This window comes from Corvus kubaryi, unplaced genomic scaffold, assembly GCF_017639235.1.
Source record: "Corvus kubaryi isolate FWS band 111438036 unplaced genomic scaffold, C.kubaryi_AGA036_p1.0 37300, whole genome shotgun sequence".
Lineage (NCBI taxonomy): Eukaryota > Metazoa > Chordata > Aves > Passeriformes > Corvidae > Corvus > Corvus kubaryi.
In genome coordinates this window covers 13,587,495-13,599,272 of record NW_024581093.1, presented here as the reverse complement: position 1 = coordinate 13,599,272, position 11,778 = coordinate 13,587,495, and the positions used below count along the sequence as shown (strand labels likewise).

The following is an 11,778-nucleotide window of genomic DNA, read 5'->3' as shown; positions in this document are numbered from 1 at the left end:
ACAGTACAGAGTGAATGGTCTGTAATAAGTATATTTCAAAATGTTCAGTTCAGATACAGACATGGAAGTTCAGTTCAGCCAAATCCACCAGCAAATGCTCCCCTAAACCTCCCAGAGGGCATTTAACTACTTCCCACTTCCTCATCACACCTTCAGGGAGGTAACCCCTGCCAGCTCCCAGTGAGGGGGTCAGCCCTGTCACCCAGGACATGCTGTGCTTCCCTCCTTGGTACCCTGTGCAGGAAAAGCAGCTCCTGCCCACTAGTGAGCCCTGGCACTGCCCACGGCAGAGACCTCCTTCCTATTTGGGAGGACAAAAAGGCTTTTTACAGGTGCCTCATACACAGTGGCCCGAAAAAAGGGACATTTCAGGTTTTTGATTTGAAGGTGTGTTATTCACGTGCATTCTGGGATGCCTAGGGTGCTGCCACCAGAAGACACAGGGAATCACAAGGAAAAGGAGAAAGAAGTGTTTCCTCAGCCACATCCAAGCTGCAAATGGGAATGGGCAGACTGGGGAGCTTTCTGCTGTTCATTCAATACACCGTGAAGTGTCAAAAATTTCTTTTACATGCTTTTTTCCACCTCCCTTTAGGAAAGGACCAGAATTACAACCAAGAAGCTAATAACTTGCTATGAACAGTGGTATTTGTTGAGGCATGCAGTTTCCAAATGGGAATTTGGGCTTGTTTTTATTCTTCACTTAACACTTCCCCTGCCCAGCACAGACGTTTACACTGGTGTTGTTCCGACTATGACAACACACAGAAAGCACATGGCCTAATAACTCCAACGTTAACAGACCCGTGGCTTCTAACAATGCAATTGCAGAGGAATTTGCCCTAAACAAAGCCCAAATACAGAAGTGCCCATTGCAGTTAACAGCAATTAATGTCTCCTCAGACTGCTACGTGCCTTAACCGTGGCCAGAGGGGATCTCAGGGCGGGGGAAGAGAGGGACACCTGCGGCTGATGGTCACCACGCTTCCTGGCACGAGCCTCAGCAAGGGAATTAGAAGCAACAGCATCACAGCCATGCAGTCTGAGCGTTTGGTTCCCCACGAAATGAAACTGGAATCACTGCCTCCCGAAAAACTCACACGACACAGCCCAAGCAGCAGGGGAGAAGCACTGAAAAACCCACAAGAATTGAATCTATTAGAAATATTCTCACTTGTCCTGTTGTGACCCACATAGGAAAACTTTGGAAAGAGCACATCTCACACCCAAGGAAGGGTGGTGGTGTAACTGGTTCAAAGTGGTGCTTCCCTGAGACTTCCTGATCCATCAGCCGGACATGTCCCCAGGCTGCCACCAGCTGCCCCCACAGCCCACCCCTCCCACAGCTCGCCAGCCCAGCTCAGGCCAGTCATACCACAAATGGTCTCCCAGCCTTTCCTCTGAGCCTGTGCACCCTCCCCAGCCTTCCTCCTCCTCCAAAGGAGGGCAGTCACCAGTACAACACCCGCTTGCCCCAGTCAGCCCCAGTGCAGGTTGCACTGACAGTGCACTGGTTAATAGGTTAACACCAAAGTATTAATAAATACAGTGGAATTACATAAAGAGCAGAGGTCTGTATTCATAATACGAATGAATCATTTTCAAAATGTAAAAGTACTAAGGTGCATTTTCACTTTGTGCTTTATGACACCCACAATATCTTGGCCTGACAAATTAAGATTGACATTTAAAAATTACTAAGAATCCTGTCAGGGCAGGTCTAGAACATCCATCATTGCTGGTGAATACTGTGTGCTCACACCGAGGGAAGGAGAGACCCTTAAAGGTTTGAACAGAAATCTGGTCCACAGATAAGCCAGGGGAACATGAGGAGCCATATCCTGTTAAAGTGACAATCACCATTTTTAAAGCCACAGACCAAGTATATTTGCTATTTGCATGTAAGCAATTTATAATAGTAAGCCATAAGGAGAAAACAAAAAGTGTAAGAGGAAAACGATGCCTCTTCTGAACTTGGTGTATCATCACAAACCTGTTAACTCTATGTAAGAGGCAACCTAAGGGTATCAAGTTCAAAAAGCACAGAATCAATAAAAAGTCATTAAAAATCAATGTATGAACTGGTTTGCATGCCCTCAGCCATCACTCCTAGGCACTAATGCTCTAATAATTCTCAATTGATATGCACAGAATATGCCAATTTAAATTTATTGGAGTACTTCAAATTTTTAAGGGCTTAACTTTGGAAAAGATTGGCTTTATAGGACCAAAGCACTGAAGAATGATCAGGAATGTTTAGAATGCCTTACATTTTCAGTAACTTGAAAGAGATTAAAGGAGTAGGCATATGAAATTAAGAATGATTTAAAAATCACTGGATTCATTCAAATTGCTAGAAATGCTTGAATTGCAACTAATATTGGTAGTTAGTACACATGCAGTGAAGGGGGTCTATCCTTACATCAATGTCCAAGGGAACTCTCCCACAGCATGAGCCAGTTCTACATGGATACCAAAAAGAAAGGGAACAACTTGCATATGCACAGAATACACAGTAATTCCAAGTGTAAAACAAACCCTTACCACCAGAAATCCCCCAGAACTTCCCAGATTAAAATAATTTCAAAATGTAACAGAATTTGAAATTGACTGTCTGGTTAGAAATTCTGGTTGTTATTAATTTTTTATTTCTGGTTGACAATAAAATGTTTTGCAAAAGACTCCAGTGGAAACATCTGGAAAAACATAAAAATCCACAGTGGAGGGAGGGCAAGCCATGGTCCCTGTGTGGGGGGCAGATGGGAGCTATGAGGGACGCTGCAAAGCCAAACACTGTGGGAGGATCCTGACCCCTGGGAGACACTGACCTGCCATCCAGGCTCCTACTGATTCAGGATTTTCACCTTCAGTTTTAGAAATCCTCTCTAAGTACAAGAGATGCAAGATATTTGCTGTATCCCACAACCTAGCCCAGGAAGGGTTTTGGGCACAGTGCCTACTGTGCTTCTTAAAAGGAAATGCGTGGCTGCATTTACTTTTTCTTCATATTCACTCCTGGAAAATATACCTAGAGGGGAAAATTTAAGAAGTAGTATTAACAGCTCAGTACCACCAAGATAAAAGCTGGAAAAACAAGGCATTTAAAAGGGTTAAGGTAAAATAATAAACTGTTATTAAGCCTATTAAGAGTTTTAAAACATCATTGTTTATGGCATGATAGAGCTTGGCTTTTTATAGGTGTTTCATTCGTACATTTTACTTATTCTGCTTCTATTTAACGATGCTGTGGATCTCCACTTTAAAGCCCTCAGTAATGCACTGATTTCATCTGAATCTGCTAACCCTACTTTTAAAACAATGGTGCAACAAAACAGAGGTTAACATTTCATAACTTTGAACTGCAAGCAGAAAGGCTAAAATTTTATGAAGGCCCTCAAAAATAATACCCATTTCATAAAGTACAACATATACAGAATTAAACTGGTGTCTCCATTCGATACTTGCTGAGAAGATGAAAGGCACTTTAAAAGCAGTCTCCACGTTCTTACGTCTCTGTCTGTGCCTAAATGGCCAGCAGCTGCCATGGCCCTGCTGTTGTCTCCTCTCTGCCCTGGGGAGGGCTGTGCCATGTGGTGATGCTGTCAGGGGACCACCCCGAGCAGTGCCCTGTGACACAGCCCCCAAAGTCCACTCTTGAATACAGCCCACACCCCACACCTAAGTGAGCAAGATATAATAGAGTCATCTTTTATTAATGTTACAAAAATTCTGGCAGGAGTAAACAATTAACACTGTATGAATTTTGGTTTATAGTTTAACTTATTTCACAATACTCTTACTTACTGCTACTTCTCTGCAATTCTTTCTCTGTGTATTATCTTAGACTTGCTAGATCTTAGCTGACGAAAGAAGGGGGAAAAAGCCCACAACTTTTATCCAGTGAGACACTTTATCAAGAAAATTCTACAAGAAATTGGTTGTTACCTGCAGATAACAACTGGTTTGTTAGTTAATGGCTAGAGGCAAAGCCAAGGCCAGTTAATGCTCCAGCTGTCCAGTCATTAACTGCAGTAAAGACTGATTTCGAGGAGGTTATTGCCGTGATAAAATATCCTCAAAAGATTATAACAGCAATAGTGTACAGAAAAAAAAAGTATTAGTGGCTATAGTGTGACTGAATGGCTGCATTTGAAAAATTGGTCATTCCCTGGCGGTTCATAACCGATTTTCCACCAGTCAAAAAGCAAGTTGTGCTCTGTTAGGTTTATTGTACAAGGCAATAAAAATATTGGCCAGGTTAAATTGTCAGCGTGTTATGACATTAACCATTCTTTTACTGTGCTTAATTTAAGTGTTACTATGATTCATTATGGAAAGAAACTGTCCTTTGCAAGTAAACAGGCATTTCAGCACTGGGAACAGACAGCAATAATAAATTTGAATGCAAAATTAAATTTCACTTGATGGCTTTCCCCCCCTCTTCATAATGATCACCTTTTTTCTTTTTTTCTTTATAGAAATACTTCAGAATTCTTGGCTATTTAGTTTGCAAGATTGTCTTCCAAAGTTTGCATTATTGATGTGATGCCTGGCAGCAGTACTCTACTTAAGAGTGTGACAGCATTTCCATTAAAAAACCTTTTTGATGGCTCACTTGGCCATCAAAAGTCGCCTTGTGTTTCATTTGGCATGCGGAGCCGCAGACCTCAGTGCAGATCTGAACCATGTGAGCTGCTCCTCTCTCTCTCTCTCCTGCTTAAGGTCAGCAATGCACGCGCAAAAAATGTGCACACACGATTTCTGTGTGCATGGTTCTGTAAATCTGGATCTGTTTGTATTAAATTACAAAAAGTATGCAAAGTTCTGCAGATATCTATGTTAATTTGCATGCTTTTATCATAAAGGCTATGAGCTATCATAGTAATCTTAATATACATTGACAGACTACACCATAACCACTCCAAAAAGCCATTAGGGTTTATTTTATAAATGTATAATAAGAATCCTTGGTAGATTCAGCATTGCACAAGTCAATTTTTTTATTATTATTGTTCACTGACACCTGTAAGAGAAGAGGAGCCATTGAACCTTACATGGTTAAAGCATCAGACTAAAGTTTTCCACAGAATCTGGAGCAGTTAGGCTGAAGTTTTCACTGAAATTTAACATTTACTTAATTCCAAAACACTGCTTTGAAGATTCACGCCTAAATGATCCAGTAAACAAATTTTAGTGGGATCTACTGGCATCCTGGCTCCTCTGAAAACAGTATCTAAGCACTCCAGGGTTTTGCCATAGTTTCAATTTCACTCTTGCTCCAAGAGCTGTTATGCCAGTGAGCCCTGTCCATTATGATGAGGGATTTTACCAGTATAAATGATGGTACAGTTCATCCCACTGTATCAAGGCTTCACAGTCCAAGCAGTCACTTACCACAAAGCCCCTGTACACTGCAACATTAAATCCCAGGGTCTTCCATAGTTAAGGCTGCCTTCCATTTCCTAGTCATTCTTAAGGCACTTCTAAAGCTAAATGCTTTGTTTTTAAATACTACCACGCTCAGGCATGAGTGAATTGTGAGCTTTTCTGCTACACTGATCAACTACACCAAATGATTATGTTCAGAGTTTTTAAAGTAGTGTCAGAACAGGCTCCAACCCTGCACACACCTCCCTGAGAACCTGCTGCACCAGCACGTGCCAGAAAACAGCCAGGAGCACACCAAGATGACAAGAAGGTGTGTACAGGTACAAGCTGACTGGTTTCTGAAAGCCAAGACCTGGATCAGCGGAGCTCACTTCACAACACTGAAATAGTCCTCCGATGTGGTGACTCGATGAAATAAGGTCATATTGTTATAACCAAAAGTTTCTATGGGTGTACTCACACATGCAAATACATTTAATAGGTGTGTATGGGTGGATGCATCTATTTTATATACATATATATCTATATATGTACATTAAACAGATGCATTATATATGCAGAAGGTAGCCACATACACACAGATCTGCTTGTGCTTTCATGAGTCCATAGAGACCCAGAAGTACTCAGCATATGCAAATACCCAGCAGCCCCTCAAGCAGGTGCTGGCAACACCATTTTAATCACAGGACCACTTTTGCACAGAGGAGTTAAAGGACTCACCCAATGCCATACAGCAAACCAAGGGAGAAGCCACGGAAGCTGATCTGAGCTGCAGTTCAGTCTCCTGGCCTGGTCACAGACTGAGCCCGTATCATGTCTCCCCATGCTGCCAGCCACGTCCTCTCCTTTAAGAGCAGCCAGTAACCACTCAGCCCTTGTGTAAGCCCTGCCACCATGCATAATCAGACACACAGCCTGTCATTGGAATCTATGTCTTATAATTAGGTCCACACAAATGCTGAAACTTCAAAATAGAGTTTAGAAGGGTTTCCAGTACATCTGATGCCACAGGCATCACAGTTCTGCCTCTGGACTTACCAGCTGCTGCTCCAAGGCTTGGGCCAACTGTTGCTGCCAAAGGATACTCAGATGATGTGAGAAGCTGGAACACTGAGAAGGGAGTTATTCGTCATCTTTGATGTTGGAACTTCAAGGGAAGCGCCGGCTCCTCTCCCAGCCATCGGCGTGCTCAGAGATCAGCCCTACCTTGATGTTTGCTCTGCTGTTGCTATGGCTTAAGTTTGATTTTAGGCATCAGTTGGCTGTAAAAGTGATACAAACATGGCACACTAATCACTGCTGAAAATGAGAAGTGCACAAATATCTTTACAAGTCTGTTCTCTATCGGATTCCAACCCTTTCCAGATGAAGTTACAAATGGATTATTCAGTTTAATTTTTTTTACTCTTAAATACGACCTTTTAAGATAAAGTGATTCCAGAGGGCTTCCAGATGACTTGCCATTATTTCAATGCTGATGGCACGCAGACACTGCTAGTGTGAAGAGGAGAAGCCTGCAGGGCAAGGATCATCATGTTCAATACTGCAAGGAACATAGATTTTATCCAAGGACATCAAGGTCAGTTTTCATGCTACCAAAAAGCTCAAGAGGAAACGCTTATATAGAAGATCAAGATTAGCTTGGTTTTAAAACTGAATTTTCAACATTTTAATTTAAACAGAGGAATACAGGAAGGAGGGATCCAGATTCTCTCCCAAACCACTCGTAGTCCCATCCTGATGTGTATTGTTACCATGGCCATAATAGATGAACTTTTGGTCCTATAATGTCACACGAGATTCTCCAGGATCATCTGAAAAACTGCAAAAGACTCAGGCATTTCTCCTGCAGCCACACCTCTCTCTGCTTTGGATATGCTGCAGGAAACCAGCCCTGGTGGCACCGGTTGCAAGTCATTTTTCTTCTGGACTAGGAATCCCTGTGTCCCCTGAGAATGAGACACAAAGTGCTCACCACTTCCAAACTGAGGACATGCACTGGCACCAGCACCAATTCTCTTCCCCGTATCTTCTCAAATCAAGCAATTTCTCTACACTGCCCACCAATAAATACAGGCTTTTAAAAAAATCCTTTGTAAAATCTATATTAGACACAAAGTCTTGCAGTCCTTTTCTACTTTAAAGTGAAAAGAAGAGTCAAGCTCATAGTCAAAATCACCTTCAGCCAAACCCCCACTGTCAGACAAGTGCATCATTGTGGATTTTGGATTGATGAACTACTGTATTTTAGTTTTTCTGCCAAAGCAACATGGGTCTCATCAGCAGGAAAGAGAATAGAGTGAGACAGAGAAGAGAGGCAGCACAACGCACTGCACCTATGCAAGGGCTGCCAACAGAAAAAAGGGCACTCTCTCGGAGGGCAAAGACACAGCTGTATTCGAAGGACAGGCAAAGGCGCGGCACAGAAGAGAGCAGAGCTGGTACTGGGAAAGGCATGTTAGCAGGTAATGCTTCTGGGGCTTTGGGGAGAGAAAACGCTGAGCAAAAATGGTGAGATTATCATGCACACACCGAGGCAGCAGAACCAGCTGCACCAATTTTCTAGCAAGTGACCCATGGCACCGGGACAGCTGAAGTGACACAATGCATGAATAGGCCAGAAGAGAGGGAACTTGAGGGGGAAACATTCATGTGGCTCTTGCCACACCCATGCATCTTTTCCATTTTTCCCAAGAACTCATATTTTTGAGTTATAACATTTATGATGATGACCTCATGGGAGAGCAGCCTCCATTCTGGGGGTCTCTCACTCTCCCTGGCCTCCTTTCCATCCTGCTGGAGTATCAGACAGCAGCATTTCCCACCTCTGTCCCCTCTGGAAATGCCCTTCCCATGCCCTTTGTTCTCCCTAGCCTGGCCTCTGCCTCTCCCCCCACCAGCAACCCCTGCACTGTCCCTGGGCTTCTGCATGTCCACCAGTAAAATAAAAACACCAAAAAAATAAATACACGCTACAGGTGGAGTTCATCCCCATCTTTTCTAGAACTGTGTAGCCCTACACAACGTTGTATCATTATCATTGTGTTCTGCTTGTATGGCACCCATCACATATCAGCTTCCAAGGCTCCTGAAACAAGGTTCAGGAGAAGATACTTTTAGTACATGCTAATTTTAGTACTCTTCCACACAGACACACACCCATGTGCACCCACACATACAAATACACACTTTCAGGGGGAGACAGTTTTAATACTGAAAACTTACTTTAACTTCAAACTTATTTAAGACTTAAAAGAGTTTAAGCCAGATTTATTTTGGGTGACAAGTATTTCTTACATCTAAAGGATAAATATTTTCTCCTATTTTAACAACATCTCTTCCCTTTGATTTTCTCACACATGTTGTATTTAACTAACAGAGTACAAATACCAAAACAATGGAATATCCAGGATTAACTCAGCAAATGCCATTAGATTTCGTGCAGGCATAGTATAGAAATGGCACAAAAACTTTAGATCCTTAAGGATCATTTCCAGTGATTCACTTTCAAAACTAAGGGATTTCTAATACTTGAAAAATTCAATATATTTCATAGAGTTATTACATTTTGTACAGTTCTGAAATAATGCCAATTTTGCAACTTAATTTGTTAAAATGATAATAAACGAGAAGGCTGTCACTTGACAGAGAAAAACTATCTCTTTTTTCTGTTATCTGTTTTGCTGTAAGGTTAATTCTTTATATTTTGTATTTAAATTAATTCGGATGTCTTTCATAATAGGGGGCTTACTATATTATGGAATTAGTAAAGAAATGGGCAAAAAAGACAGGAAGAGAAGGAGGGGGAGAGGAGAGGGTAGGAAGAGATCAATTAAATAATTTTTTTGTGAAAAATCAGATATGCACTTATTTTAGTTTGGAGAGCATATGCTGCTCTTGATGTGGATCCAAACTGAGGGAGCGCATTGAACAAAATAAAACCAGCTCTGTAATTATTAGCAGAGACATGTTCGTGAGGGCCATTTCCTGTAGAAAATGCCACTTTTATTTTCTTTCCTGTATCTTACTCAAATCCCCTTAGCAGAGAAGAGAAGGAAAAGGCCAAGTTACAGATTGTGTTTAAGTAATAAGCCATGACCACCATCAGATTCTTTGCCTATTATCTCACGCCTTGGAATGTTCTGGAGGGCCTGTGGCTGGCCAGACCCACTGGGGGTCTTCTCCCAGTGTATTGGCCACATTCCCGAGCTTCAAGGAAAGCAGGAAAGCAAGCCAAATTTGCCAGTGGATGCAATCTACAATCACTCTTTGGCCCAGATGACAAAACTATTCAGACTCCATTGGCATATTGCAGACAGATATTGCAACCTGCAGGAATGGGCAAAACACAAACCACAAAGAGGAATAAGGCTTGCAGTGTTTTGCTTTAAAGCCATAGGAAAGATATGGGAGATGTATCTGAAGAAAGGTGATGGTTCAATCTTGATTTGAGAATTGTTGACCTTCTCGCTTTTGGGGATTTTTTTTGCACCGGAGCTAAGGAGAAGTAGGCATGACTAGTTTAGCAGAGAATCAAGAGAAAATTAGTTACTTGGGCAAATATTTGTAGGATTGGAAAGAGGGAAAAAGGCAGAAAAAAAGTCACTAATCACTAGAATAAGAATTAAGCTGCTTGATAGGCACAGATATGAGTTCCTGGTGACTAAAAGGCCAAATTAAGTTTTTGGGATTACAAATCTGTACTTGTATCAGCGTCTGGAAGGCCATTTTCAAGCTCATAAGAGTCATCAAACAACTGAACTTTTAGCTTTACAAACCTGTATGAACAGAGATGCATAAGGCTGCCCTTAGCCATCTGGAAGTTGCATTTTTACGAATATTTTCAGAGTACACTTAAATGTTGCAAAAAGAAGATACATTCTCCCCAGCTATTATTTTATACTGATTGTTACAATTTGCTTCTCTTGCTGTCCTATTTCTCTTTGAGGTGGGAAGCAGGAGGATCAAGACTTCTCATAAAATGCCAGATGATCCTTCTTGTTTGTTCTTTCATAGTGGCACATAAACCATAAACTTGGTACTCTGCAAAGAGTGACCAGGAGCACTAAGAAATTGCGTTATCAGACACCTACAGTAACTTATTTGACACTATCCCTGCCCATCACCATGCCACCATCAAATATCTGTGATGCCTGCACTTATCAGATGCCACAGGAGGTGTTTGCATGGCATGGATGGGGCCTCATCCCCTCAGTAGTCGAAAAAACGCAGATAATTGCCAAGGAGAAGATGCAGGGATAGGTCTCCCATGTGACCCCTAGGTTCATGGTTCCAAACTCCTCACAGTGGGGTGAGTGGAAAGATGCACTCACCTCTTCAGGTACATCCATTTCATACACCTTGGCTCCAACGAAGGAAAAACAATCCGAACTCCCACAAGCTCCATAAGCATTTCTGTCTGCATGCTGGTCCGATGCCTGGGGCTCCCTGCGAAGTCTGAGATTTTATTTATGCCAGTACAGGAGAACTCTTTCACTGATGACGGCCCTCTAAAGGAATCAAAATGAGAAACCAACCTTTCTGTTGCATTTAAATTGCCCTAGAAATTTGGACACAGCTCTTACAAAGGTAGAGATTTAAAAATTGCCACTTCCCAAAGTGCAATTTAATATTATTTACATTATGGAAGAACCCCAGTAGGCTCAGAGGGACACTGCATTAGTCATGATGCAAATACATACAAAGACGTGACCCTTGCCCCAGAGAACTTTTATCAGTCCCTAATTAACCTCTTCATGATCCTTGAAGCCAGAATAATCAATGAGTCTCTATTCTGACTTTCAATTCATTCAGCTGGAGAAGGAGGAGAATCTATAGAAAAATTATTTTAAAAAATAGGACTTCTAAATTACCTCCTGTGTGGGACAGCCCTCTAACAAACAATACTGAGTCTGCCAAATCACTCCTGTTCTAAATAACCAGCTCTCCCTGTACAGCATCTGCTGTCTGAAAGTGCTTCATTTGTTTTTACTATTATGAATAGTCAAGAATTCAGTATCACATGAATGGGAAGCTTCTAGAAAACTTAAATATGCTTCATTGAGCTTGATGAATGGCTGACTGTTGCATTGTTATAAGATATACTAATACACTAGAAATCTGACTTTACTGTGATTAAGTCCCATGCATAGGATTGAACAGGAATATACTCCACCCTGAAGAAAATGTCTATTGACATTTTCCCAGCTAAAAAATCTGGGATTTTCAAAAGGTCCATTTGCTTTCAGTGAGAATTCAACTCTTACTGAACCTTAGGCACATCTGACCATCAAGATTCCCAGCTCATGTCTGTACAAATAGTGTATCTAAATCCAAATTGAATGGTTGGAACCCCTCTCTGGCAGTGTCACCCATAACACCTTCCTCTAC

The 11,778-nt window shown here is 41.7% G+C and overlaps 1 long non-coding RNA gene across 1 annotated transcript; it reads right to left on the bottom strand.

The window, feature by feature from the left end:
- Nucleotides 1–2,625: 2,625 nt before the first annotated feature.
- LOC121664340 lies at nucleotides 2,626–7,112 on the bottom strand. The gene is made up of 2 exons (XR_006015958.1): nucleotides 6,427–7,112; nucleotides 2,626–3,028 (listed from the first exon to the last, which is right to left on the bottom strand). It is a non-coding gene; the product is annotated as an uncharacterized LOC121664340 (long non-coding RNA).
- Between the last annotated feature and the right edge of the window lie 4,666 nt (nucleotides 7,113–11,778).